The sequence below is a fragment of the Camelus bactrianus genome, chromosome 17 (assembly GCF_048773025.1).
Source record: "Camelus bactrianus isolate YW-2024 breed Bactrian camel chromosome 17, ASM4877302v1, whole genome shotgun sequence".
NCBI classification, from domain to species: domain Eukaryota; kingdom Metazoa; phylum Chordata; class Mammalia; order Artiodactyla; family Camelidae; genus Camelus; species Camelus bactrianus.
In genome coordinates this window covers 2,858,945-2,882,230 of record NC_133555.1, presented here as the reverse complement: position 1 = coordinate 2,882,230, position 23,286 = coordinate 2,858,945, and the positions used below count along the sequence as shown (strand labels likewise).

The window sequence follows — 23,286 nt, the reverse complement described above, 5'->3', positions numbered from 1 at the left end:
GGCAGGAGTGAGTTTGGTATATCTAAGGAACATCAGAGGAACCAGCAGCGGGGGCGGGTGGTGGCTGTAGGAGAGGAGGGGGAGATGGCGTAGATCACGCAGGGCCTTGTGCGTGTTGTTGGGACTTGATTTATTCTGAGTAGATGGGAGTCACTAGAGTTTTTTGAGCCAAGAACCGACATGACCAGACGTATCATTTAAAATGTCACTTAGGCTGTCACTTAGACTTTTGGTGTAAATGAAAAGTCATGCTTCAACTGGAATTCTAAAGGAACAGCTCATCCCTGACTCCCTACTAACCTCTTCATATGTTTTAAAGGCAGAAAAGCAAAACGTTCACACCCTCAAGGCTGCAGGGTTGAGAAAGGGCTGCGGAAGGCAGGGCAGAGGCAGGGGTCGGTTCTGACAGTGCTGGTAGACTGGGTGTAGGCAGGAGTCTAGGGGATGCCTGGGATTCTGGCCGGAGCTGGTGGGCAGAGGGAGCCGCCATTTACTGAGGCGGGGGAACAGCAGGAGGGGCAGGGTGGGAGGATGAGAGAATTGGGAGTTTGGTTCAGGACAGGCTGAGTCTGACACCTCTGATTCCCCACGTGGGGCTGGCCAGCCCGCAGCTGAACACAGAGCGTGGAGTCCAGGTTGGAGGCCCAGCTAGTGACACTGATTTGGGAGTTGTCAACCTCCTGGGGGCATTTAAAACCTTCTGCATGGGGCAGGACGAGATCCGCAAGGGAGTGAGGGTGGTCGGGAAGAGGAGACAGTCAGAGCAGTGGCCACTGCTGCCGAGGAGTCAAGAGAGAATGAGGAGTGACCACTGACCATGGGACTTAGCGACTTGGAAGTCACTGCTGTCCTTGATGGACAGTTTCAGAGAAGTAATGGGTCTGAGGAAGTGGCCTTACAGCTGAAAGCTGAAGGATGAGTGACACCTTACCACGTGACAGGTGGTGGGAAGGGCACGGCAGGTGGAAGGCATCGCCCAGGGCTCTAATGTGGGACTGGGCATAGCGTGCTGTAAACCAGAGGAAGACGGGGGCCGGGGCCACGGGGAGCGGGGGGAGGCCGGGTCAGACCCTGCAGGGTCCTGCAGGCTTTGGGGGTTTCTTGTTCATTCCAAGTACAACGGCAGCCACTCAATGACTAACCCGCTCTGCGCATCTAAGTGCCCACTATTTTATGCTTGCAAAGAAATGAAAACAATCAGGAGCAAGACACTAAGCTTCCTCGAAGGAGTGAGGACAGACAGGGCCTCTTCTACCTCCACTCCTTGGCTCCCACCTAGTGCACAGGATGCCCCATCACCGGATATTGGCTGCTGTTTCCAAGTGCACACGGAATCTTAAAAGACAGCACCCCAGAGTGAAAATGGCAGAGTAATGAACTGTAAAAGCCTCATTATTTCACAAAAGGAGCAAACAAACTGGCAAAAGAATTAACCAATAAAAAGTTCATAGCAACCAGGAGAATGCTTAATTAAAGGGGGAAAACTACCACAATTTTTTTATACAAATCCACACTTTGATTTATTTAATTCTCAGTAAGCACGAATCCTCGAGGGGCACAGCATCACACGGAATCTGTCCAGCGGCCTCAGGAGGAAGACTGCTGTGGAATGTGGTGCAAACCATGCCACTGCTTCCATGAACTTAAGTTACCTCTCCCCAGAGTACCCTGGTTTTGTTTGGTTTTCCATCAGGAGTTACTGTGTTGTTCTTTGCTTTGTACACATAAGCACATCTCTTGCTTAGACAGAATTCAACTTCATCTTGAGCATAAACACCTTCAGTTTTAAGAAGAGCTATGTGTTCCCTCTGGTTCCAGAGACCTCGCTCACAGCCAGCAAAAATGGCCCTGGACCACAGCCTTCCAGACATATTGATTGTTTTAGAAGTCCGGTTCCCAGCAGGCCTCCACCGGCTCCAGGATGGCTGAAAAAGCCACCAGAATCTTGGTAAGAGAGTGTTGCGGTGTTTTGCTTGACCCTGACTCAGCAGCGGCCTTGAAGACAACCACCTCCATTCCTGGTATAATGTCTAGCACATAACGGAGCAGAGTGGATCTGATTCTCAAAGAACTGGGGTTGTTGGTTTCGACCTGTCTTGTGGCTACCTGAGACCAGCCCTTTATTTCCGCTACCACTGAACTCTCCCAGGACTGAGGCAGTTCTCAGGGAGTATTTGTCAGAAATATTTAAAGGCAAATGCATTATCTGCTGCCACTTTAGGCAAAGAATAATAGTTAGAACAAACTATAGACAGATCAGAAAGCTTGGGAGGAGTGCACCTAAGATCAGTTAATCTTTGACAAAGGAGGCAAGAACACATAATGGAGAAAAGACAGTCTCTTCAGCAAGTGGTGTTGGGAGAGCTGGACAGCCGCGTGTAAATCAATGAAGCTAGAACACTCCCTCACACCATACACAGAAATAAACTCCAAATGGCTTAAAGACTTAAACACAAGACAAGACACAATAAATCTCCTAGAAGAGAACACAGGCAAAACATTCTGTGACATAAATCTTAGCGATGTTCTCCTAGGGCATTCTAACAAGGTAATAGAACTAAAAGCAAAAATAAATAAACAGGACCTAATTAAACTTACAAGCTTTTGTACAGCAAAGGAAACTGAAATGAATATAGTTGGAATGGGAGAGAATACTTGTAAACGATGTGACTGACAAGGGCTTAATTTCCAGAATATATAAACAGCTCATACAACTTAATAACAAAAAAACAAACAACCCAATCCAAAAATGGCCAGAAGACCTAAACAAGCAATTCTCCAATGAAGACATACAAACGGCCAATAGGCACATGAAAAAATGTTCAATACTGTTAATTATCAGAGAAATGCAAATCCAAACTACAATGAGGTATCACCTCACACCAGTCAGAATGGCCATCATTAAAAAGTCCACAAATGACAAATGCTGGAGAGGGTGTGGAGAAAAGGGAACCCTCCTACACTGCTGGTGAGTTCATAGTTTGATGCAGTCACTGTGGAAAACAGTATGGAGATTCTTTAAAAAACTAAAAATAGACTTACCGTATGATCCAGCAACCCCACTCCTGGGCACATACCCAGAGGCAACTCTAATTCAAAAAGATACATGCACCCCCAATGTTCACAGCAACACTATTTGCAATAGCAAAGACATGGAAGCAACCTAAATGTCCATTGACAGATGACTGCATAAAGAAGTTGTGGTATTTTTATACAATGGAATACTACTCAGCCATAAAAAGAGTAAAATAATGCCATTTGCAGCAACATGGATGGACCTGGACATTGTTATATTAAGTGAAGTAAATCAGAAAGAGAAAGAAAAGTACTATGTGGTATTACTTTTATGTAGAATCTAAAAAAAATTTACACGAATAAACTTCTTTATAAAGCAGAAACAGACTCATAGACATAGAAAACAAACTTGTGGTTACCAGGGAGAAAGGGAGGGGGTGGAGGGATAAATTGGGAGTTCGAGATTTGCAGATACTACTATATATAAAATAGATAAACAACAAGGTCCTACTACATAGCACAGGGAACTATATTCAATATCTCTTAATAATCTATAATGAAAAAGAGTATGAAAAGGAATGCATGTATAACTGAATCACTATGCTGTACATCAGAAACTAACACAAACTTGTAAACCAACTATACTTCAATTAAAAAAAAAAGGCTTGGGAGGAAAGACTAGAGACTGAGACACTTTGAGGAATACGGGTTTTGAAAAGCTTCCACATATTGCTGGGAATTTAGAAGCACTTGCGTGCCCAGGGCTGGCTGCTTGCGCAGGAAAGACCTGAGATGGCCCCCCGCTCTCACCCCTGGCTGACCTTGAGGCTCTCCACAAGCAGGAAGCAAAGACTAAGTCATAACTGTGGAATGCCTGGCTGAGACTTGAAGGTATGGCCCAACACATACGTGAAATCTATTTGTATACACTGGGAGCTTCTGTTGTGGTTTCAGGCGAAGAATACAAATTTTTATTTTTTGCCATGTATGGCCACTGAAATCTTTGTTAAATCACTAGCTGTCAAACAGAGACTTCAGGGGCTGTATACAACAAAAAATGTAAACTTTACAAACGTAATTCAGAACAGAGAACCAAGCACACAACAAGTGTGACAGCAGCGAGAATAAATCCTACAGAGGGAGAGGAATAAGCCAAACGTCCTCAACATGACACTAGCGAACATTCTAGAAGCATATTAGGATTATACACCATAACCAACTTGAATGTATCCCAAGGTTCAGCATATAAAAGCTAATCAATGAAATATACCGTATTAATAGAAAAAGGGGGAAAGATCCAACTGCGATTATTTCAATTGATGCAAAAAAGGACTTGACAAAACCCAACATCCTTTCATAATAAAAATGTTCAACCCACTATGAATAAAAGGGGAATTCCTGAACATGATAAAGTCCACCCACGAAAAGCCCACAGTCAGCATCATACCTAATGGTAAAAGACTAAATGCTTTCTCTCTAAGATCATGAACAACACAAGGATGTCTACTCTCACCATTTCTATTCCATATTGTATGGGAAGTTCTGCCTAGGGCAGTTAGTCAAGAAAAAAGCCACCCAAAGATGGCAATACTCCCCCAGAGACATCAACAGATTCACTGCAAGCTCTATCAAAATTCCTACTGCCTATTTTGCAGAAATGTGTGAAATAATCCTCTTATGCACACGTAATTGCAAGGGACCCTGATTAGCCAAAACAATCTTGAAAAAAGTGCAAAATTGGAGGACTCACACTTCCCAGTTTCAAGACTTACTACAATGTCATGGTGATCAAAGCATTATGCTGCTGGCATAACAACAGGCCTACATGTCGATGGAATAGAACTGAGAGTCCAGAAATGAGTCCATACATCAATGGCCAACTGATTTTTAACAAGGGTTCCAAGACCACTCAACTGGGAAAGAACAGTCTTCTTAACAAATGGCAAAGGGAGAACTTCATGCATAACTATATGCAAAGGAGTGAAGTTAGATTCTTACCTCCTACAACATTAAAAAATTAACTCAAAATACATCAAAGACCTAAACCTAAAAGCTAAAGCTATAAAACTCTTAGAAGTAAACATAGGGTTTAATCTTCAAGACTTTCGACTTGGCAATAAATTCTTAGATATGGCACCAAAGCACAAGCAACAGAAGAAAAATAGATAAACCGGACTTATCAAAATCAAAACCTTTGTACATCAAAGGATTCTATCAAGAAAGTGAAAAGGCTACCTACAGAATGGGAGAAAACATTTGCAAGCCAATATCTGATAGGGGATTGATACCTAGAATATATGAAGAGCTCCTACAACTCAAAAACAACCACAAAACCCAATTTAAAAAATGGGCAAAGGACTTGAAGAGACATGTCTTCAAAGAAGATACAGAAATGGACAATGAGCACAAGGGAAGATGCTCATCAGACCACAGGAAGACGGCACTTCACATCCACTGGGACAGCTATGATGTGAGGAAAGGGAAAATAACAAACGTTAATGAAGACATCACGAAATTGGAACTCATATTATTACACACTGCTGGTGGGAATGTAGAATGGAGCAGCTGCTGAGAAAGAGGCTTTGGCTGTTCCTCTCCTGGTTAAACAGAGACTTACCATGTGGTCCAGGGGTCCACCTTTAGGTACATACCCAAAAGAACTGAAAACAGATGTTCAAACTAAAACTTCCACAAAAATTTCGTAACAGCACTATTCTCAATAACCAAAAGGCAGAAACAACCCAATACTCATCGACGGATGAGTGGATAAACAAGATGTTGTATATCCATACAATGGAATACTATTTGTTCATAAAAAGGAATAAACACTGATCCGTATTTCAACATGGATGAACCTTGAAAATATTCTGCCAAGTGAAAGAAGCCAGACACAAAAGGCCGTATGTGGTACAATTCCATTTATATGGAATGTCCAGAATAGGCAAATCCATAGAGACAGAAAACAAAGTGGATGTCAGGGGCTGTGATGGAGGAATGGGGATTGACTGATGAATGGGTACAAGGTTGCCTTGCGGAGCTATGAAATGTTCTGGGATTAGACAGTGGTGATGGTTGCATCATATTAGGAATGAACTTAAAGCCACTGAACTTTAAAAAGGCTAAAATGGTGAATTTTATGTTATGTGACTTCTACCTTAGTAATAAAAAAAAAAAAAAAACCCAGCACCCTCATCTTGCAGAATATTACCCTTAGGCTGGCATCTTAACTTTGCTTCTTAGAGGCCCTTGCAACGTTTCGGCAGGCCAACAGTGGCTTCCAATGATGCATTCCATGGGAAGGTCAATGGTCCTGGGGTCACTTGCCCAGTCATGTATCCTTTGTCATTAAGTGGGTCCCTTGGTGTAAGAAAAGGCGATGTGGGATCTTATGGGGACAAGTCAGATCCTTTGCAAGTTCTGGCGGTGCTGTTGGCTGCAGCACTGTTGGCAGGAAAGGCAATGAGAAGCAGATACTGGCTCCTGGAAGTTGGGTCTGGATACAACATATTCTTAAGGCTTAATGGGATAAGGGTGAGGAACCAATCTTTCAAAAAGAGAAGTTCAGACTCATGAAAATGTTCCTAATGGAGGTGTCCCAGGCAATGCTAGAACTTTGGGGAGGGGACTCCTGGAAAAATGAGCTCTTTCTACTAATATAAAAAACCATGTGGTATATTTCTACAATGGAATACTATTCAGCCATAAAAACTGGCAACATAATGCCATTTGCAGCAACATGGATGTTCCTGGAGAATGTCATTCTAAGTGAAGTAAGCCAGAAAGAGAAAGAAAAATACCATATAAGATCGCTCGTATGTGGATCTAAAAAAAAACAAAAACATAAATACAAAACAGAAACAGACTCATAGACATAGAATACAAACTTGTGGTTGCCAAGGGGGAGGTGGGTGTGGGAAGGGATAGAATGGGATTTCAAAATGTAGAATAGATAAACATTATCTATTATCTATTATACTGTATAGCACAAGGAAATATATACAAGATCTTATGGAAACTCACAGAGAAAAGAATGTGACAATGAATATACGTATGTTCATGCATAACTGAAAATTGTGCTCTACACTGGAATTTGACACAACTTATAAAATGATTATAAATCAATAATTTGTATCAATAAGGGGCACGTGACCTGGGCAGGCCCGTCATCCACCACGAGCCCTGGAAGTCTGTTGGAAATTTCCGGAAAGGGGCAGGGTGGCTGAGCTTTCTTTTTTTTTCTTGGGCCAGTTGGAGCTGGTTTTTCATCAATTGTCAATGAAAAGTCCCAGTCGACATATCTATTTGTCTTCTGTAGCTGCTCTTTGCCTCGGTTATCCTTTAAAAATACGCCCTTCATCGGCTGTGTGGACCAAGCAGCTCTTCACTTCCCTCTGCCCAGACCTCTCCCCCCACCCCCTCACTGCTGCGGGCCGGCCTGCAGGCACCTCCTGAGCCGTCTGCTCAAGCTCCTCCAGGTCTGTGAGGCAGCTGCCTGCGAGCGTCTGTGCGATCTTTTGGAAAACATCCTTCTTCCAAGACAGGAGCTGTTGTGCTTGTGACCCAATGTTCCCGATGAAGAAATCGCAACACAAAACCCTCTCGGGAGTGCGGTGCCAGGAAAATGTGGGTGCTATTAATATCCCCCTTCCCAGTGGGAACCAGGGGCCCTGAGAGATTGCATTTCTTGTCCATGATCACGCAGTCACTTCGTGACAGGGCCAGGATTCAAACCCAGGGTGTGTGGCTCCCAAGCTCACTGTCACCATTGACGTATCCTGTCCCCATTCAGTAAGTGGCTATGATTGTTGTTACTAATAATCAGTCACTCCAACGTGATGGCCTGATCACCAGCCCCACCTCATCTTCCAACTACTCCAAACTTGCCGGATAAGAAGTTATCTGCAGCTGGATAAGCGGTGAAGGGGCCCTGTAAGGACACTGTGCTACAGAACAGAGGAAGTCACCTGGGCGTGTGCAAAGTTTTCTTGTTCCACAGTTATCTTTTTCAGCATAAGAAGCTTCAAAGCCAGTTTATTTGGTACAATAAAAGCTGGGTCAATCTACCCCTTATTACCTGGCTATCTCCGGTCCACTGACCTTACCTGGGCATCGTAGCTGATATGAATTAGGAACCTAGGAGCTGAGAAATGTGGGGGTTCCAGGCCTAGCTCTGCCGTGAACTATGTCCAGCTTCGGCCACTTTCTTCCCCTCTCTGAACCTCACTTCCCACATCTGTAAAATGGGTAGGGGTGTGTGTGTGTGTGGTGTGTGTGTGTGCGTGCACGCGCGTGTGCGCGCATGTTGGGGGGAGGTCTGACTGGACTGATAGCTCCCAAAGCGTTTTCCCAGGCATTTTTCAGAAATTAAAAAAAAAAAATCCCCCCATCCCCAAGTCCAGTAATTTGGGACAAAGTTATACAAAAGTACATTTCCTGCAGGACTTCTTGGAGACGTCAGTCTGCTCTCACGCACGGTGCCCCTCGGACAGGAAGGCAGAGCGGTAGCAGGACCCAAACTGACTTGGCAAGGGGGATTTCTCTGGGTGCACTGTCTTCTCCGGGAGCTGTTTTGTGAAGCCGACTCTGGGAAGAGTTAGATTAGGGAATCTGAGGATCCCTTTCAGCTCTGAGTTTTCATTCAAAAGCCACTGTTCTGGCGTGGGGCTCGGCAAGATGGTAAACTATACTCTGAATCATGAAAGAAAAAATAATTATGGTCAGTAAAGTTTAGATGGAGTTCAGTTGTAATTTATAGAATTCCAGTTGCTGAAAATGAGAGTTCATGAGTGGATGGATGGTTATGATCCAGTAACAGAACATTCAGTGAACTTGGACCACGCTGGTCAACAGAGGGCACTCTACTGTAAATCTAGCTGGTCTCGAGTTTCCTTCTTGGAAATTTGAGGATATACAGATTAACCTTTCTGTTCTACCAGAATCTGGGTTGACTGTGAAGTCACAGATTCACGGCCTGAGGAAAATGATTTAGAGACTCTGAGTTGTAAGATCATAATGGCTTTGAACCATTTCAAAAAGGAACCATCTCCAAACGGAAAAGTGAATGCCTGTTAGTGTATATGTTAGTGAGCACGTTGCAGGAAAGCAAAACGCACGATGAACTAACAAGCACTTCGCTGCGCCTGCAGGGGGAAGAATGAACCCCACAGCGGCCTTCATTACTGGCCGTAAAAATGTGTGCAATGTAATTTACACTCTTTTCAGGGAGCCTTCTTCATCGTCATATTTGGTGAGCATAAAAAGTACCCACAGAAAAGGACCTCGTGGATTCATTCTTGACTGAAATCCTCTAAGTCTGCTCTCACTCAGACTTGACTTCTCCCATCACGGGGGTTTTGAGGAGGCAGCGAGGTGTGGGGCAATGGCACGGCACTGACGTCAGACACTCACTCGAGGACTATGTGCCAAGCGCTGGGAATACAGCAGCGACCAGAGGAGTCAGAAACCCCCATCCTAGCAGAGCTGCCATCATGGCTTTGTCACCAGCTGTGTGAGCCTGGGCAAGGCACTAACTAACTCTCTGAGCCTTGGCCCATGACAGCATTGGTCCCAGGATAGCTGGGACAGCCCTAGGTCAGATTTTGCAAGTGGAGTTTCAAGTGTAGGGCCTGGTGCCTAAATGGCTTCTAGAAAAGGCCGTCAGGGTCTTGGCTCTTGCGGCCAGAGGGGGAGAAGGGAGTTCAGGCAGATCCAGGGAGGCCTTACACTACTGGCAGAGCCTTTAAAGAAGGTGCAGCATGAGCGGGGACATCCGAGAACAATGGCTCCCCCTCCCCCAAACAAAGCCGCATGTTTCTTCCCTGCCCCTCGACCTATACCCCCAGCTTGCCCAGGTTTGCCAGCACGGGCAGCTGCTGGGCCGGGGACACCTTGACCCCAGGGCCCGGCCCGCTGGTCTGCATCCTCACAAGGGAGTCCAGTTCAGTCCCACTGCCCTGGCCTCTCAGACACTCTCCAAGGTCAGAGTCAAGCCTCCACCGCAGCCTCAGGGCTGGGCATCCCTGCCAGCCCACAGGCGGCCGGGAGGCGGTCAGCACAGATCCAGCCCTGCTTGACCTGCAGGCAGTTCACAGCACAGCCTGCGGGCCCGGGCTCGGGGCTCTTTGCCAGGCCGCTGCCGCCCCGCCCCTGCCCTCGAGCAGTTTGCTTCCCCTTCGAGTCTGGTTCTCCTCGGCAGATGGAAGGGATCCGGTCAGACGTCCCCCAGGCCTGGCTTTCTACCAGGTTCTTCTCACAGGACATCTGCCGGACATCTGCGATCAGTCCAACCTCGGTTTGCCCATGATTACCTCCACTCCCGGAGCTCAGTTCTTCTATCCGCAGGAGCAGGGTTAATACTCCCTACTTGTAAGTCAAGGCCGTCGACAGAGCAGAGAGAACACAGATCCCAAGAACAGGCTGCAGTCTGAGCACTGGGGCCACCACTTGCACTCTCTCTGGAAGCCTCAGTTTCTTCACCTGGGAAACAGGCGTTCAGCAGCTCTCCCGGAGAACCGGTGCCTGAGCGAGGCAAATTGTGCGTCACATGTGCACATTATGGTGGTCGTTACTCTAAAATAAGGACCTGATTAGCAGCTGGTACAGCCCCTAACTTCCAGCACCGTGCTCACCCTCTCTGGAGCTCCACCGGCCCCTAATCACTGATGGGGCTTCTGCGGCTGGAAGCTGCACCCAGAGGGGTCTCAGTGGCCGCACCAGATCCCTTTGAGGCTGCAGAGTCCATGGTCCGTGCAGGTCTTCCTGTTGAAAGCTGTGTCCTCAAACGCACAACACCCTACTCACCCTCTTCTCCTGGGGTCCTCATTCTGGTTCATGCTTTGTAGCGGATAGAAAGCCATCCATTCTTTGTGTGATTGGAATCTCAAATTTTCCCGTGACCCCATCCGTCACCGCCCTCTGTCCCCATGTGCTGCTGCATAGCGAGGACTGTCCTTTCAGAAGAGCATGTGACACCGAAAGGGACTAGAATCCCCGAGTCTCAGGATTAGAGGGGGATGAAGGTACTTAGTTGAAACCCTCTTCTGGTGCTTGAACTTTCTCTGCTCCACCCTCTGCTGAGGGTTCCTTCAGTCTATCCCTACTTACCTCCAGTGATGGGGAACTCACTAAACACAAAGGGGGGGGGTCATTTAATCACCCACCCGGTTGTCAGTCAGCTGCTGGGCTTGCTTGGAAAAACGTCATTCGACAGTGACAAAAAAGCTTCTCTCATGGGTAAGTCAACTGTGAATCACAGTTCCAAAGAACAGTACTGTTTTCTTGTCCACCCCCCTCAACTCTTAACACTGGGGCCACAAAAAAATGGAGCTATGACATTTTTCCCTAGAATAACAAAACTCTGTTAATGTGTCGCTTTTATTCACCCACCCGCTGGACATTCCCATCGGAATCCACTTGAGATGCCCACAGAGAATGCATTTCAGTTCTAGCCGCAATTAGCTAGCTTCCAGAAGGAGGAGGGGAGGCATTTCTGGGCATAGAGAAATCATATCCTTGGCCAAATACCCTCTTCCATTTTCCAGCAGGGAACCCAGAGCAATTTCAGAGCACAGTTCAGGGGGTACATTGTTTTCCTTGTGTAGCTTCAGAAACCCAGGCATAGAGAAGCCAAGGTCACCCAGCAAATCAAGGGCAAAGGCATGCTCTGAATCCCAGGAATCCAAGACCTCCCAGCACACTCATTGATCCTCTAAGACAAATGTTTGTCTTGCTAACCAGGGACATTTATTGTGGTCTTTACTGAGGGATTCCTGAGGTTCAAAATGATAAACAGGGAAACAGGGTCTGGTAGTAAGTTGAGTGATTAATTGGCAGAGAAGGCTTTCAAGGAGGGAAAGGATCAATGAACTGAAGAAAAACTGAGTATCTTTTAGGATGTTTCCCAGCTGTCTGACATTGTTTTAATTCTTCATGCTCAGTTTCTTCATTAAACATTTTTGAAGTGGGTTTTTATTTTGTTTCTTGGTTTTCCACTTTTTCAGTTATTTTCCTGGCAAGGGTATTTGATCACATCTCCCACTTAGATTACTTCTTGGGTTGAATTGAACCTTTGCCCAATGAAGCAGGACAGACTCTTGCTTATCTGAAGTAAGTGGGACGAGGAGGCCGTGGAATGATGAAAAACGTAATCAGAAATGGCTGCGATACAGCACGCCCTGTTTCTCTGCCAGGGAACGGGGCAAAGGTGGTGTGACCGCCGAGGGAGCCACCCGAGGACTGGACCGACTGACAGCAGCAGCTCCTCGGAGGAGCATGTCACCAGCAGCAGGAGAGCCTGGGCTTTGGACTGAGATGTTGGTTACCTTCCCAGCTCTGCCCTGTGCTTGCTGTGCAACTTCAGCAAGTGGGGCAACCTGAGTCTTGGTTTTCTCGGCCAGCTCTTGCTAACCTGGCATGTTCCGTGGGGGTAAGGGCTGTGTCTGTCGTGTTAATTAGCGTTTTCTTGGTGCCCAGCAGGTAAGAGGCAGTCGGTATGTGTCTGCTAAATGAATGACTCGAGAAGGGCTGCAGGGTCACTGTGAAGGCTCAGTGAGAGACTGTAGATAAACGCCTAGGACACAGGAGGTGCTCATTAAACTGAGGCTCTGCCATGGCCTGACTCCCTCTGGCAGCGTCAGGGCCAAGAAGGAGTCTGGGGTCGCCTCCTAGAGCCCCTCGTCCTACAGACGAGGAGATGGAGATCTGTTCGTTTGTTCATTCATTTAGCAGACGCAGCTGAGGTGCCTCTTAGCTGGAGGCACGGTACTGGGGGATGTGTCAGGACAGAATCTCCACGCTATAAGCTTACATTCTAGTGGGGAGAGACAGTAAATGAGCAGACAGATGTATAAATGAGAATAATTTTACACGCCAACAGAGGGCTAGGAGAAAAAGAGAGCGGGTAACATGACAGAGAGGGTCTGAGAGTGGTGGATGGGGGCTCCATTAGACAGGGTGGCCAGCGGGGGCTGCGGCTCTGAGTTGGTGAGAGAGGAGCAGAGACCTGAATGACCAGGGCAAGACTCAGACTGACCCTGGAAGCAGGAGTGCTCTGGATCAGTGCTTCTTCCTTGGTTTATTTTGGTGTTTGTTCTCACAGGTCTGTTTTTCCAAAATAGTACAAGGAACTCTAATCTTCCAGACTCACCAACTGTTCACGTTTCGCCCTATTCTCTCTTCTCTGTCTACATATGTAATATACACGTTACACACACACGCACAGACGTTCTTCAGAACCATCTGAGTACATAAAGCAAACGTCCTCCCCACTACCCTACATTCCAGCGTGTATCTCCTGAAATAAGAACATTCTCTCACCCACCCACAGTCCATATTTAAATTTTGTCAGTTGCTCCTACAATTACCTTGTAAAACCACATGTATTTTCCCAGGTTCAGGATTTCACACTGCATTTAGTCCTCACGTCTCTAGTCTCCTTCAATCCGGAATAATTCCTTAGGCATTCCTAGTCTTTCTCGAACTTGACCTTTTGTCAGCGTGCAGGCCGGTGACTTTGTGAAATGCCCTCTCTGGGTTTCCTGATGCTCCTGGGGCACAGGTGCAGGCGTGCCTTTTGGGCCGGAGCGCCCCCGTGGGGACGCTGCGCCCCTTCTCAGCACATCACAGCAGGAGGCACGTGTCGCTGGGCTGTCCCCGTGGTGGTGCTAACTTCCACTGCTGGGTGAAGGTGGTCTCCGCCAGGCTCCCCACTATAAAGCTACCGTTGTTGCCTTTGCAGTTAGCACATCATTTGTGGGGAGGCACTTCTAGAATACGGAAGCTCTGTTCCTCAGACTTGCACCTGTTGGTTTTAGCATCACGGACGGTTTTCTCGCTCCATCTTTCCCTCTGTGGTTATTAGCCGGCAGTCCAGTACAAGGAAGTTTTTCCTTCTCTTTCACCTACTCACACAATCACTCATTTCTTTACAGCACTATCGACTCATTGGGTTTTACTTTATCCAACAGGTTATAATCCACTTCGGTCAGATGTGTCTCCGATTTGGGCAGTGAGGGCCCCTTAACCAGGCCCTGGGTCTTCTAACGTGTCCCCATCACTCTGCAAGCACTTGCCTGCTTTCCGGCACAAGGTGTTTGAGGCTCATCTTGCACTGTCCCCACACTGGCCCTGGAATCAGCCTTTTCTCCAGTGAGCCCGGTTCTTTTGGTGTTAAAAGACAGTTAGAATCCAAGATCCAGGTGCCAGGTGGGCGCCTGCTGCCGGCATGTTACTGCTTTTGCAAGGGACAAAGATGGAGGGCTGCTCAGACGTTAACGTGCACAAGTCACTGGGACCTCAAGGTGCAGACTTGGGTTCAGCCAGCTGGAACCACCAGCTGGGATGGCATTAGAGGCTCTGCATGTCTAAGAAGCTTCCAAGTGATGCCGACGCTGCTGGTCCACAAGCCACACCCTGAGCCCCAAGGACCTAGGACAACGGTTCCCAAACTCAGGCAGGCATCAGAACTGCAGGGTTTGTTCAAACACCTATTCCTGAGCCCCACTTTTAAAGTTTCTGACTCAGGACATTTAGGGTGAGGCTGAGTCTGCACTTCTCACAGGTTCCAGGCGATGCTACCATTTCTGATCTGCGACCACACTTGGAGAACCGCTGATATAGGACATTGGTTCTCGAATGTGGCTACGTTGGAATTCCTGGGGGCTTTTTTGTTTGTTGGTTTGTTTTTTTAAACACTGAACATTAAGACCCCAGAGATTATGATTTAATTGGCATAGGATGTGATCTGGGCACTGAGAATGCCATCAGTTTCGTTAAGTGTTTCTATTGCTCGGTACAAGATGAGAAGATTGTTTTAGGGAGAAGTAGGAGGAAATACAAAGGCCTTTAAGAGGGAAGGAACTTGACCTGCCTACGGCCCAGCACGGAGGCCAGTGTGGCTGGGCAGAAGGAAGTGAGGTCAGAGAGGTGGGCAGGGACGGGGTGGGAGGGGATGAGATGGCCAGGCACGGGGAGGCCACCCTGGTGGGATGGGAGGCCGTGGAGGCTTTAGGCAAGGATGGCATGACCTGAACACCTAAGCGGTGACCCTAGCCTGACAGTCCTGGGGCCGAGCTCTCCTTACGCCGGTCCAGGCGCTTTGTACCCAGATGAGTCTGGACTGTGATGAATGAAGGGTAAACTAGCTTCACAGCCTCCTCTTACTGCTCCCGTATTTTAAGCAGTGCCCATGGATTTTATTTAGCATTTCTTTCCAAAGCTTTGAAATCTCTGAAAAGTAAGTTTAGGCAGAGGAATAAAGTATTATGTCCTGGGGGGAAGCCTTGGGCACAGGGGACGTCTCTAGCTGTTGACAAAGACATCCAGGAGGGCTTTGCATTAAGCAGACTCCATGTTTGTGGTATACCAGCGTCAATATTAAGTTAAGTTAAGTTAACATTACTGAACTGTCCATTTAACGTGGTTAAGATGGTAAATTTTATGTCATGTTTTTCACCATTAAAAAAAAGATAGTATTCATCATGTTTGTTAAGGGCAAATCTGTGAAGCTCTGAATTCTTCGATTTAATTTTCATTTGTTCTTCCAGAAAGTTACCATGGGTACTTCACTACCATATGGAAAACGCTATCATACCATTAATAATAAAGAATTTAAGCCAACAATTAGAAAATATAGAAAACGTATGAAACTGTGAACTTGGGAAATGGATCAAGCTGAGAAAAACCGCTCCCTTTAACAAAAGGATTCCTTCCTTATGTGAGGGTTCTGGCATCGGGTTCACCTAAGTGACGCTGTCCCTCTAGGGCACTAAAAACATGCTTCACTTGACATGCAGCTCGGCAGAAGCAAACTAGCCCACGGGGAGAGGCTGACGAGAGGCCTTCCGTGGTGCCAGCGCCAACAAAGTGATAATAACTTTGAGACTGCTTATCTGCCTACCCCCTCGAGGCCGTTGCACAACATGAGTGCACTTGGACCGGACAGGACTCCTGTGACACAATCCACGTTCTATTTTGATTCTGGCAGTTGGTAACCTTTCTTCTAGGAAATGGAACCAAAAAAAAAAAAAACCTGTCGGTGATACTCTGCTGTCCTGAGCATGCAAGGGCGGTGAGGCCGCCCAGGGCAAAGAGCGGGGCAGCTGTGGCCCCGGGGTCATTTATAGCAACACGCCCCGGCCGGCAAGCAGCCCTGTCAGCCTGCCACGAGGGCGACCTGTCCTTTCCCTCGGCGATTTGAGCCCTTGGTTTTTCCGGGGCAGGAGCTGACAGTGATGTCCTCATCTCATGATGCCGACGGGTGACCTTGCGCACTGAGCCGGGTCCGCTCACTGCTCTCACTCCCTGGAGGTGAACTGAGGAAAACACTGCTGAGAACTGAGGCGGCAGAGGGTCGAGACCGCAAAGGGGAGGCCCTCCTGCCCCTCCGTCTGCTTCCCACGTCCTTAGCACGGTTAGCTTTCATCCACTCCAGTTTCTAGCGCTCCTCAACCTGGAAAGGCCTTGGAGGGAAACAGTGCAGGGAGAGGCCAGCGAGACCCTTACTGTCTTTTTCCTGTTGCAGTGGACTCAGCCAGGCAGAAACTACGAACTCACGAAGGACGGCTCGTTACGAGACAGAGACGTGCTTACGGACGGCCTTTGGTCCTGCGCACCAACCACAGAGCCTGAGGGCAGGCAGGGCGACACAGGAAGCGCGCTACGTGGCGCCGCCAGTTTAACTGAGGAAAACAAAGGTGTACTGAGCTCCTACTGCGCGCAGGCCCCGAGCTCGGTCTTCTGGGGACATCACCGAATGCTCAGCCCTCTTCAGGGGGCCACACTGCTGCTGTCCCCATTTCATGCAGAGGAAACCGAGGCTCAGGGGCCGGTCTGCTGCTCACCCAGCAGGTGGTGGTGCTGGGAAGTGCGCACTCGGCTTCCTGACTCCTAGTCTGTACTCCTTCCCCAGCACACACGTGGCTGGCTTTTGGGTACTATAAGCAAGGGTTTTTCAGGAACTCCAAACTTAGGCTCTTTTCATCAGTAACAGCATGACCCCAGGCCTTCCCCCCAGCACACAAGGTTGAAGCTGAAAGGACGTCGTACAGATGAAGGAACTGAAGCTGCGAGCAGGTGGAAGGATCTGCTCAACAAGAGTGGAGGCATCCAGCCTCAGACCCAGACAAAGGCTCCCTCTGACCACCAGTTGACTCCATGCACACCCAGGACAGACGACAAAAGTCATCTTGCTGGGATGTGGCCTTGTCGACAACAATCTCATTTTAACGCAACAAGATGCGGGCACAAAGGGCATTTTATCCTACAACTTGCTCCCTGGGGCCTGAACGGCAGGCTGTTTTCTTTCCTGCTTCACTCCTTGCAGCAACAGGTATCATGGGGTTGGCACATGAGCTCAGCAAACCGTTTGGCGTTAAGGAAATAAAGGACACAGACTTCGCTGGCCAACGTTAACAGACACTGACTGCCAACCACGAGAAGTGGAAACGGCAAAGCAAAGAGCACAGCGCCACCTGCTGCTAACAGCGAGGACGCGGTGCAGGTGTGCCCCCGGGAGAAGCTGGTCCACAGCAGGAGCCCCTTGGGTCAGACTCCCCCCTGCACTCCCTGTCAGGTGAGAAGTGAGGCCAGGAAGGGTGAGCGGCTCGCCCGAACTCACAAGACACAGGAGGAGAGAGCTGATCTCCAACCAGGCCCCCCGAGGGGAGGGAGAGCAGAGTGTCCCCTAGTGGACAGTCACGGACTCCCTGCTGTCCCCAGCCTGCCCTCAGGTGGAAGACCCCTTCCTGGTGGTGACCCCTCCCCGCGACAACATGCCTCTGGCTCAGGATCCCCTTCATCTCGCTCCAGAGGAGAGGAAACAGGAGGAGAAGGCGCGGTGGCAGCCCCTGTTCCTGCTTGAGGGCGGGGGGGGGGGGGGGGGGGCGTGCCCTGCCGGCCATGAGGCGCCTGTCGGAGCCGTGGATGGCGGTTCTGTGCCCTGGCTCTGCGCTCCTCCCCAGCCCACAGGAGGAAAAGCAGGGCTCACAGAGGGCAGCTCTAGACGCCGGCTGAACTGACTGGGAAACCAGCACACTAAACGCATTTTGAATACAAAACAGAGAGAAAGAAAGAAGCGGGAGGTGAAACGTGAGTGCGATCAGGAGGAGGGCCGTGCAGACTGCATGTCAAGTCACTCCAGGGACCCTGTGGAACCCGGCTCCCTCTCCTGCAGCTGCCGGTCTCCTGGCCGACCCCGGACTGGGCAAAGCTGCCTCTGCCTCAGGGACTCTGCATGGCTTCCAGTGCCTGGACTGACGCTGTTTTGCCAAACCCCCAGAGGGCTGGCTTCCTCCTGCTGCTCCCACGGCTGCTCAGTGTTACCTCCATAGACAACCTTCCGCCTAGCTCCTCTGCTGCGCCCCCGGTCACCCTCCCCTCTGCGGCCCTCACAGCAACCAGCACTGGGCACTCAGTGTGTTTTCAGCTCTTCATTGACAGAGCCTGGCACCGAGAAGACATCTGATAATAAAATTAATTGGCTGAATTAAATCATTTCCCTCATGGTCCTCCTGAAAACTCTCCAGGGAGAAAAAAGAGTGGGGACGGTTGGGGTTAAGATGAATGAGTGACCTGAGTAAACTGAACTGTGTTCAGTGGGGTGGCTTCCCACTCATCTCAGCTCAGTACTGCCTCCACCTGGGTGGCTCCTGACCCTGGGGTCTGCGATATGTCAGTGCCACTCCAGGCTCTGTCCCAGGCTTCTTATAGAAACGCTCTCCAATCCTCACAGGCTGGCCTTAGGGCGTAAATACTTTGCCCAGTTGGTACATGGCACAGCTGGGGTTTGAAAGCAGGTTTATTTGACTTGACCACGTTCCCATACTCTACGGTCCGTCTTCCAGCCCACCAGGGGCAACTCTGGGGGTCCCGTCAACAGTCACAGCCCAGATCCCCACAGCACTGTAGCCAGAGGAAAACTCCTCTATAGTAACTAACCAGTATCAGAACCCGCGGTGGGCACGCTATTTCCACATCCAGGGAACTTCTGGAAGCAGCCAAGAAAATAAGAATCTACATGCCCTGGGCACTAAAATTGAGCCATGGATCTAAAAGGAATTTGGAACACTTGGCCTTGGCCTCCTCACTTCTTGGTGTTAGTTTTCCATGCAACCTGATACCTAGTTGGGTGTCCACCGCTGGCATGCACTGCCATCCTCAGGTAAACGGCAATCGGTGCAAGAGGGCTGGCGGGGCAGGAAGTGTCCAGCACGGGCAGGACACCGCAAGTATCTGGGGAAAACGTGCAAAGTTCACCTTTCAAAGTACCATTTGCCCTGAACGGGTAAAGAAGCTGTGAGACATACATATATAACACACACATATGTCATGCACATGGTGGGGTGTCACTTAGCCATGAGAAACGAGGAAGCCTGCCGTTTGCGACAGCACAGACAGACCCCGAGGGCAGCACACCAAGGGGAAGGAACCAGCTGTAGGCAAACACCGCACGTATCCCTTACACATGAGACCCGGAAGAGGAAAAAGGCAAGCTTGTAGAAAAGTGGTTTCCAGGGGCAGGAGGGTGGGGGAAACAGGGAGAGGAAGGTAAAGGGGTACGAACTTTCAGGGATACGATGAATAAGGTCTGAGGATTCAACGTGAAATGTAGTGACAAAACTATTATACAACCGCAGTCTGCTTGGAGAGTAGAACTCAGAGTTCTCACACCAAAAAAAAAAAAAAAAAGATGACTACGAGGTGATGGACGTGTTAATTAACCAGATGGGCGGAACCCTTTCACAGTGTGTACTTACATCAAATCACCACAACATTCACTTTAAACATCTTATAATTTCATCAATTATGCCTCAATAAAGCTGGAACAAAGAGTACCATTTACCCCTTCCACCCACACGGCTGCCAATGGCTTTCTTACGGCCTCATTACTCAGATCTAGCGTTTGTTGGGGACACACCCTCAGCCCTGTGCCAGGGCCTGTGCCGATGGCCCCTGCTCACAAGCAGCAGCCTGTCGGGTGGGGCTCAGCGTTTCTCACGCACACGACCATGTGTCCCGCCCTCCTCAGAGCTCCGAGGACGCCAGTACCCACACTCGGTCGACTACCCTCGGGTTGCAGGTCCCCCACCTCAACCCACAGGAGGACTCTAGCTACCATCAGGCCCAGCCCTGGAAGGAGCCTGAACTCTACCGGCCCTGAGTCCCCTCAGGGTGCTGCAGGGCCTCCTGCTGGATCCCTGAGCAATGGCTTCAAATCATCATGTCTCTGCTATGAGGTGTATCCCCAAAACGTGTTACTAACAATCAAATAGCACAGGGGTTTACTTTCCTGTGAGTTAGAGACCACCAGTTATCCTTACACAAAGGGCACTGTCTCCAGCTTGCATCCACCCTTCCTTTGGTTCCCTTTGGAGAAGTACCCCCTGCACACTCAGTCCACAGGCTCAGGTAGGGATCAATTACCCTAGTTCCACGATGGGCACGTGGCTCAGGCCCGGCCAGCGGGAGCCCTCCGCTCTCCCGGCCACGGTGACTAGCTGCGGACCGGCAGGCGAACCAGCGCAGAATGAGACGTCTGCACTGGCAAGCAGGGGGGCTGTAAGCCTGGGTCTGCTCCTGGGTAGGGCCTGCCCTAGAATGAAATCCACACAGCTCAGCAGAGCGGAGGGGCACAACATGAAGTGGGCTTCTCGGTCCTGCAGGCCACTCCCGGGACCTTCAGTGGCTCCCCCCCGGGGAGCACTGCTCCCCGCTGGCGCATGCTCTCACGACGGAATGGCCCCCCCGCCCCCGACTGCAGGCTGCAACGTAGGTGGGCGCACGTCACTTCCCTGTGTTTACAAACTGAAGGTCTGTGGCCTCCCTGCACCGAGTCTGCCGACGCCACGGTTTCCAACAGCATTTGCTCATTTCATGTCTCCCCGCCACATTTTGGTAATTCTTGCAACGTTTCCCATTTTTTCATTGTTCTGTTTGTTATGGGGATCTGTGATCAGAGACCTGTGATGTTACTGTTGCAAAGAGATTAGACTCACTGAAGGCTCAGGGGGTGGTTAGCACTTTTTGGCAATGAAGCACTTTTAAATTAAGGCGTGTACCTTTTCAGATGTACTGCTGTTGCATACTTACCAGACTGCAGTACAGTGCAGACGTAACTTTTATGTGCCCTGGGAGAATGAACAGACTGTGACGCGCTTTGTTGTGGTGCTGTTTGTTGTGGTCTGGAACCAAACCTGCAACATCCCATGGCATGCCTGTGCATGTGATAAAGGGTGTGTGAAAACAGCCTAGTTTGCGCTGACCTTCAAAACTATTTAGAATGTGCGACAATTGTCCACTGTAGCTAATGATTTTTAGTCTGAAGTGGGATACTCAACTTACTTGGATTTCATTTTGGGCACAGTCATCTCACAGCCGAGTGTGCAGCACCAGGTTCCGTCTGTCCAGCTTTCTCTGCTTGAAGCCACGACAGTTCACAGCAATCCCTCCCAGGAAGCCACTGACGCAGGGATCCAGGGATGGCATCTGCTGGAGAGGATCCAGAGGAAAGACAAGCAGACGGCTCCCCTTGAGTGATGGGACACCGTGTGGCAGAAACCATGAGTCACCGGCTCCAATGACCACGGCCATCCAGCTGGCTCAGAGTGCACCGTGGCCTCGGAAGCCCGAGGCCCAGCTCCCAGGGCCCCGACTGCAGTCCCTCAGAGGGCAGCACCTGCGGACCTGCAGGGGAGGCCTGGGTGGGGAGGACTGTGGCAGCCCAAGTCCCGGCTCCAACCTTCCAGGCAGGCAGCCTGAGCTCCAAGAGCTCACAGCACCCCTCCATCTGGTAACATGTGGCTGGTCACCCTGGTGTTAAACCTTCATTGCCCCCTCCCTGCATCTTAGCGGCCAGGAGCGAGCGGAGGTTGGTGCAGGGCTGCTGAATTTTATGTGCACATTTTAAGGCTCATGAATTTTAGAAACACGTGTGCGTAAACAGTAGTCTTCACAGCAAAAAAAGTTCTAGTGTATTGTATCGATTCTAGGAGAAAAAAGGATGACCAAGAATGGAGTAGAAAAAGTATCCAAGAATTAAGCACAGGTACCAGATGCCACTAAAAACCAGCATAGGGAGAATTGCAGCAGCCGTCATGCCCTGGCCGGGGGATACCGGAGCCAGGGCCACGCCGCACGCCCGGCCCACATGCCCACATGCCTTGGACCGCTGGATGAAAGCTTGTGGAGCTTCGGTTTCTCTTAACGTCCCGCGGGAGAGCTGTCGCCCGGAGTGCACGGGAATATGCAGACAAAATGCCTTTGCCTGGCGTGCTGTGTTCCACAGACGACGGAAGTTATTTCCTGTTTCACCACCATCTACACTTCAGCGAGTGCTCAGAAAGGGTGACCCAAAGGATCAGCCACTGGCTAAAGGCAGAACCACAGTCCCACTGTGTCAACAGTGAACGGGTTGCTGTAAACAGGTGACATCCTGGGACCACTAAGGCCCGAGGACAAAGTGTGGGGGTGGCGGAGTGAAGGCTTCTCTCCTGTCCACTCACATAAGGACCAACTCCATCCTCTTGCCCGTCCTTGCGTCCCCTTTTCCAGTAACTTGCAGGAATCAGTATGATAAATAATGAAAACAAACCTTTTTACACAATGTCTACCGAAAGCACCTTCCTTGCACGTGGCTTAAAATGGTGTGCATGTTCGCGCCCTGTAACAGACAATGGATTTACACACATTCAGCATATTTACAGATAAGCCATCCACAGATCAAATTTTGTTTCAAAATGGTACCACCTACCTCGTCCAGGGTTCTAAGCCCCATCTTAAAGTTTAGCGACTGCAACACTCACTCAGACTTTCCCCTTTACCTTTCAAGTATTAAGCGCTGACTGAAGCTAGAAATAAAAATCACTTTGCTTTTAGCCACTTTGTTTTCCTGTGGCACTGAGATGTTGTTTTAGACCTCTCATCGTTAATGGCCTGTGATCTGAGAGTGCAAAATGGTTTCTTTCAGTCACAAAGCTCGTGCAGCACTGGCAGACGTGACCCAGCCAAGCCACGTGGGTGCAGAAGCACTGAAGTCTGACCTCAGAAATGAACCAGGCCACACAGAAGTGACGGAAACGCCAGCGTTTACAATGAGACGTCATTACCACCCCCACGCCCACGCAGCAGTTCCTTCCGATTTGGGTGCTCTTCTCTGCGCTGTAACAGCATCCCACACGTAACTGATACCATCAGAACTGACCTCACTGTCCTGCAGTTATTGGTTTAAACAACTGACCTCCCAGAAGACTTGAGGGAAGGAAGCATACTGACAAAGCT

The 23,286-nt window shown here is 49.3% G+C and overlaps 1 pseudogene; it reads right to left on the bottom strand.

Moving 5' to 3' along the window:
• Positions 1 to 1,531: 1,531 nt before the first annotated feature.
• Positions 1,532 to 23,263, bottom strand: LOC123616234 (large ribosomal subunit protein eL33 pseudogene; annotated as a pseudogene).
• Positions 23,264 to 23,286: the final 23 nt, after the last annotated feature.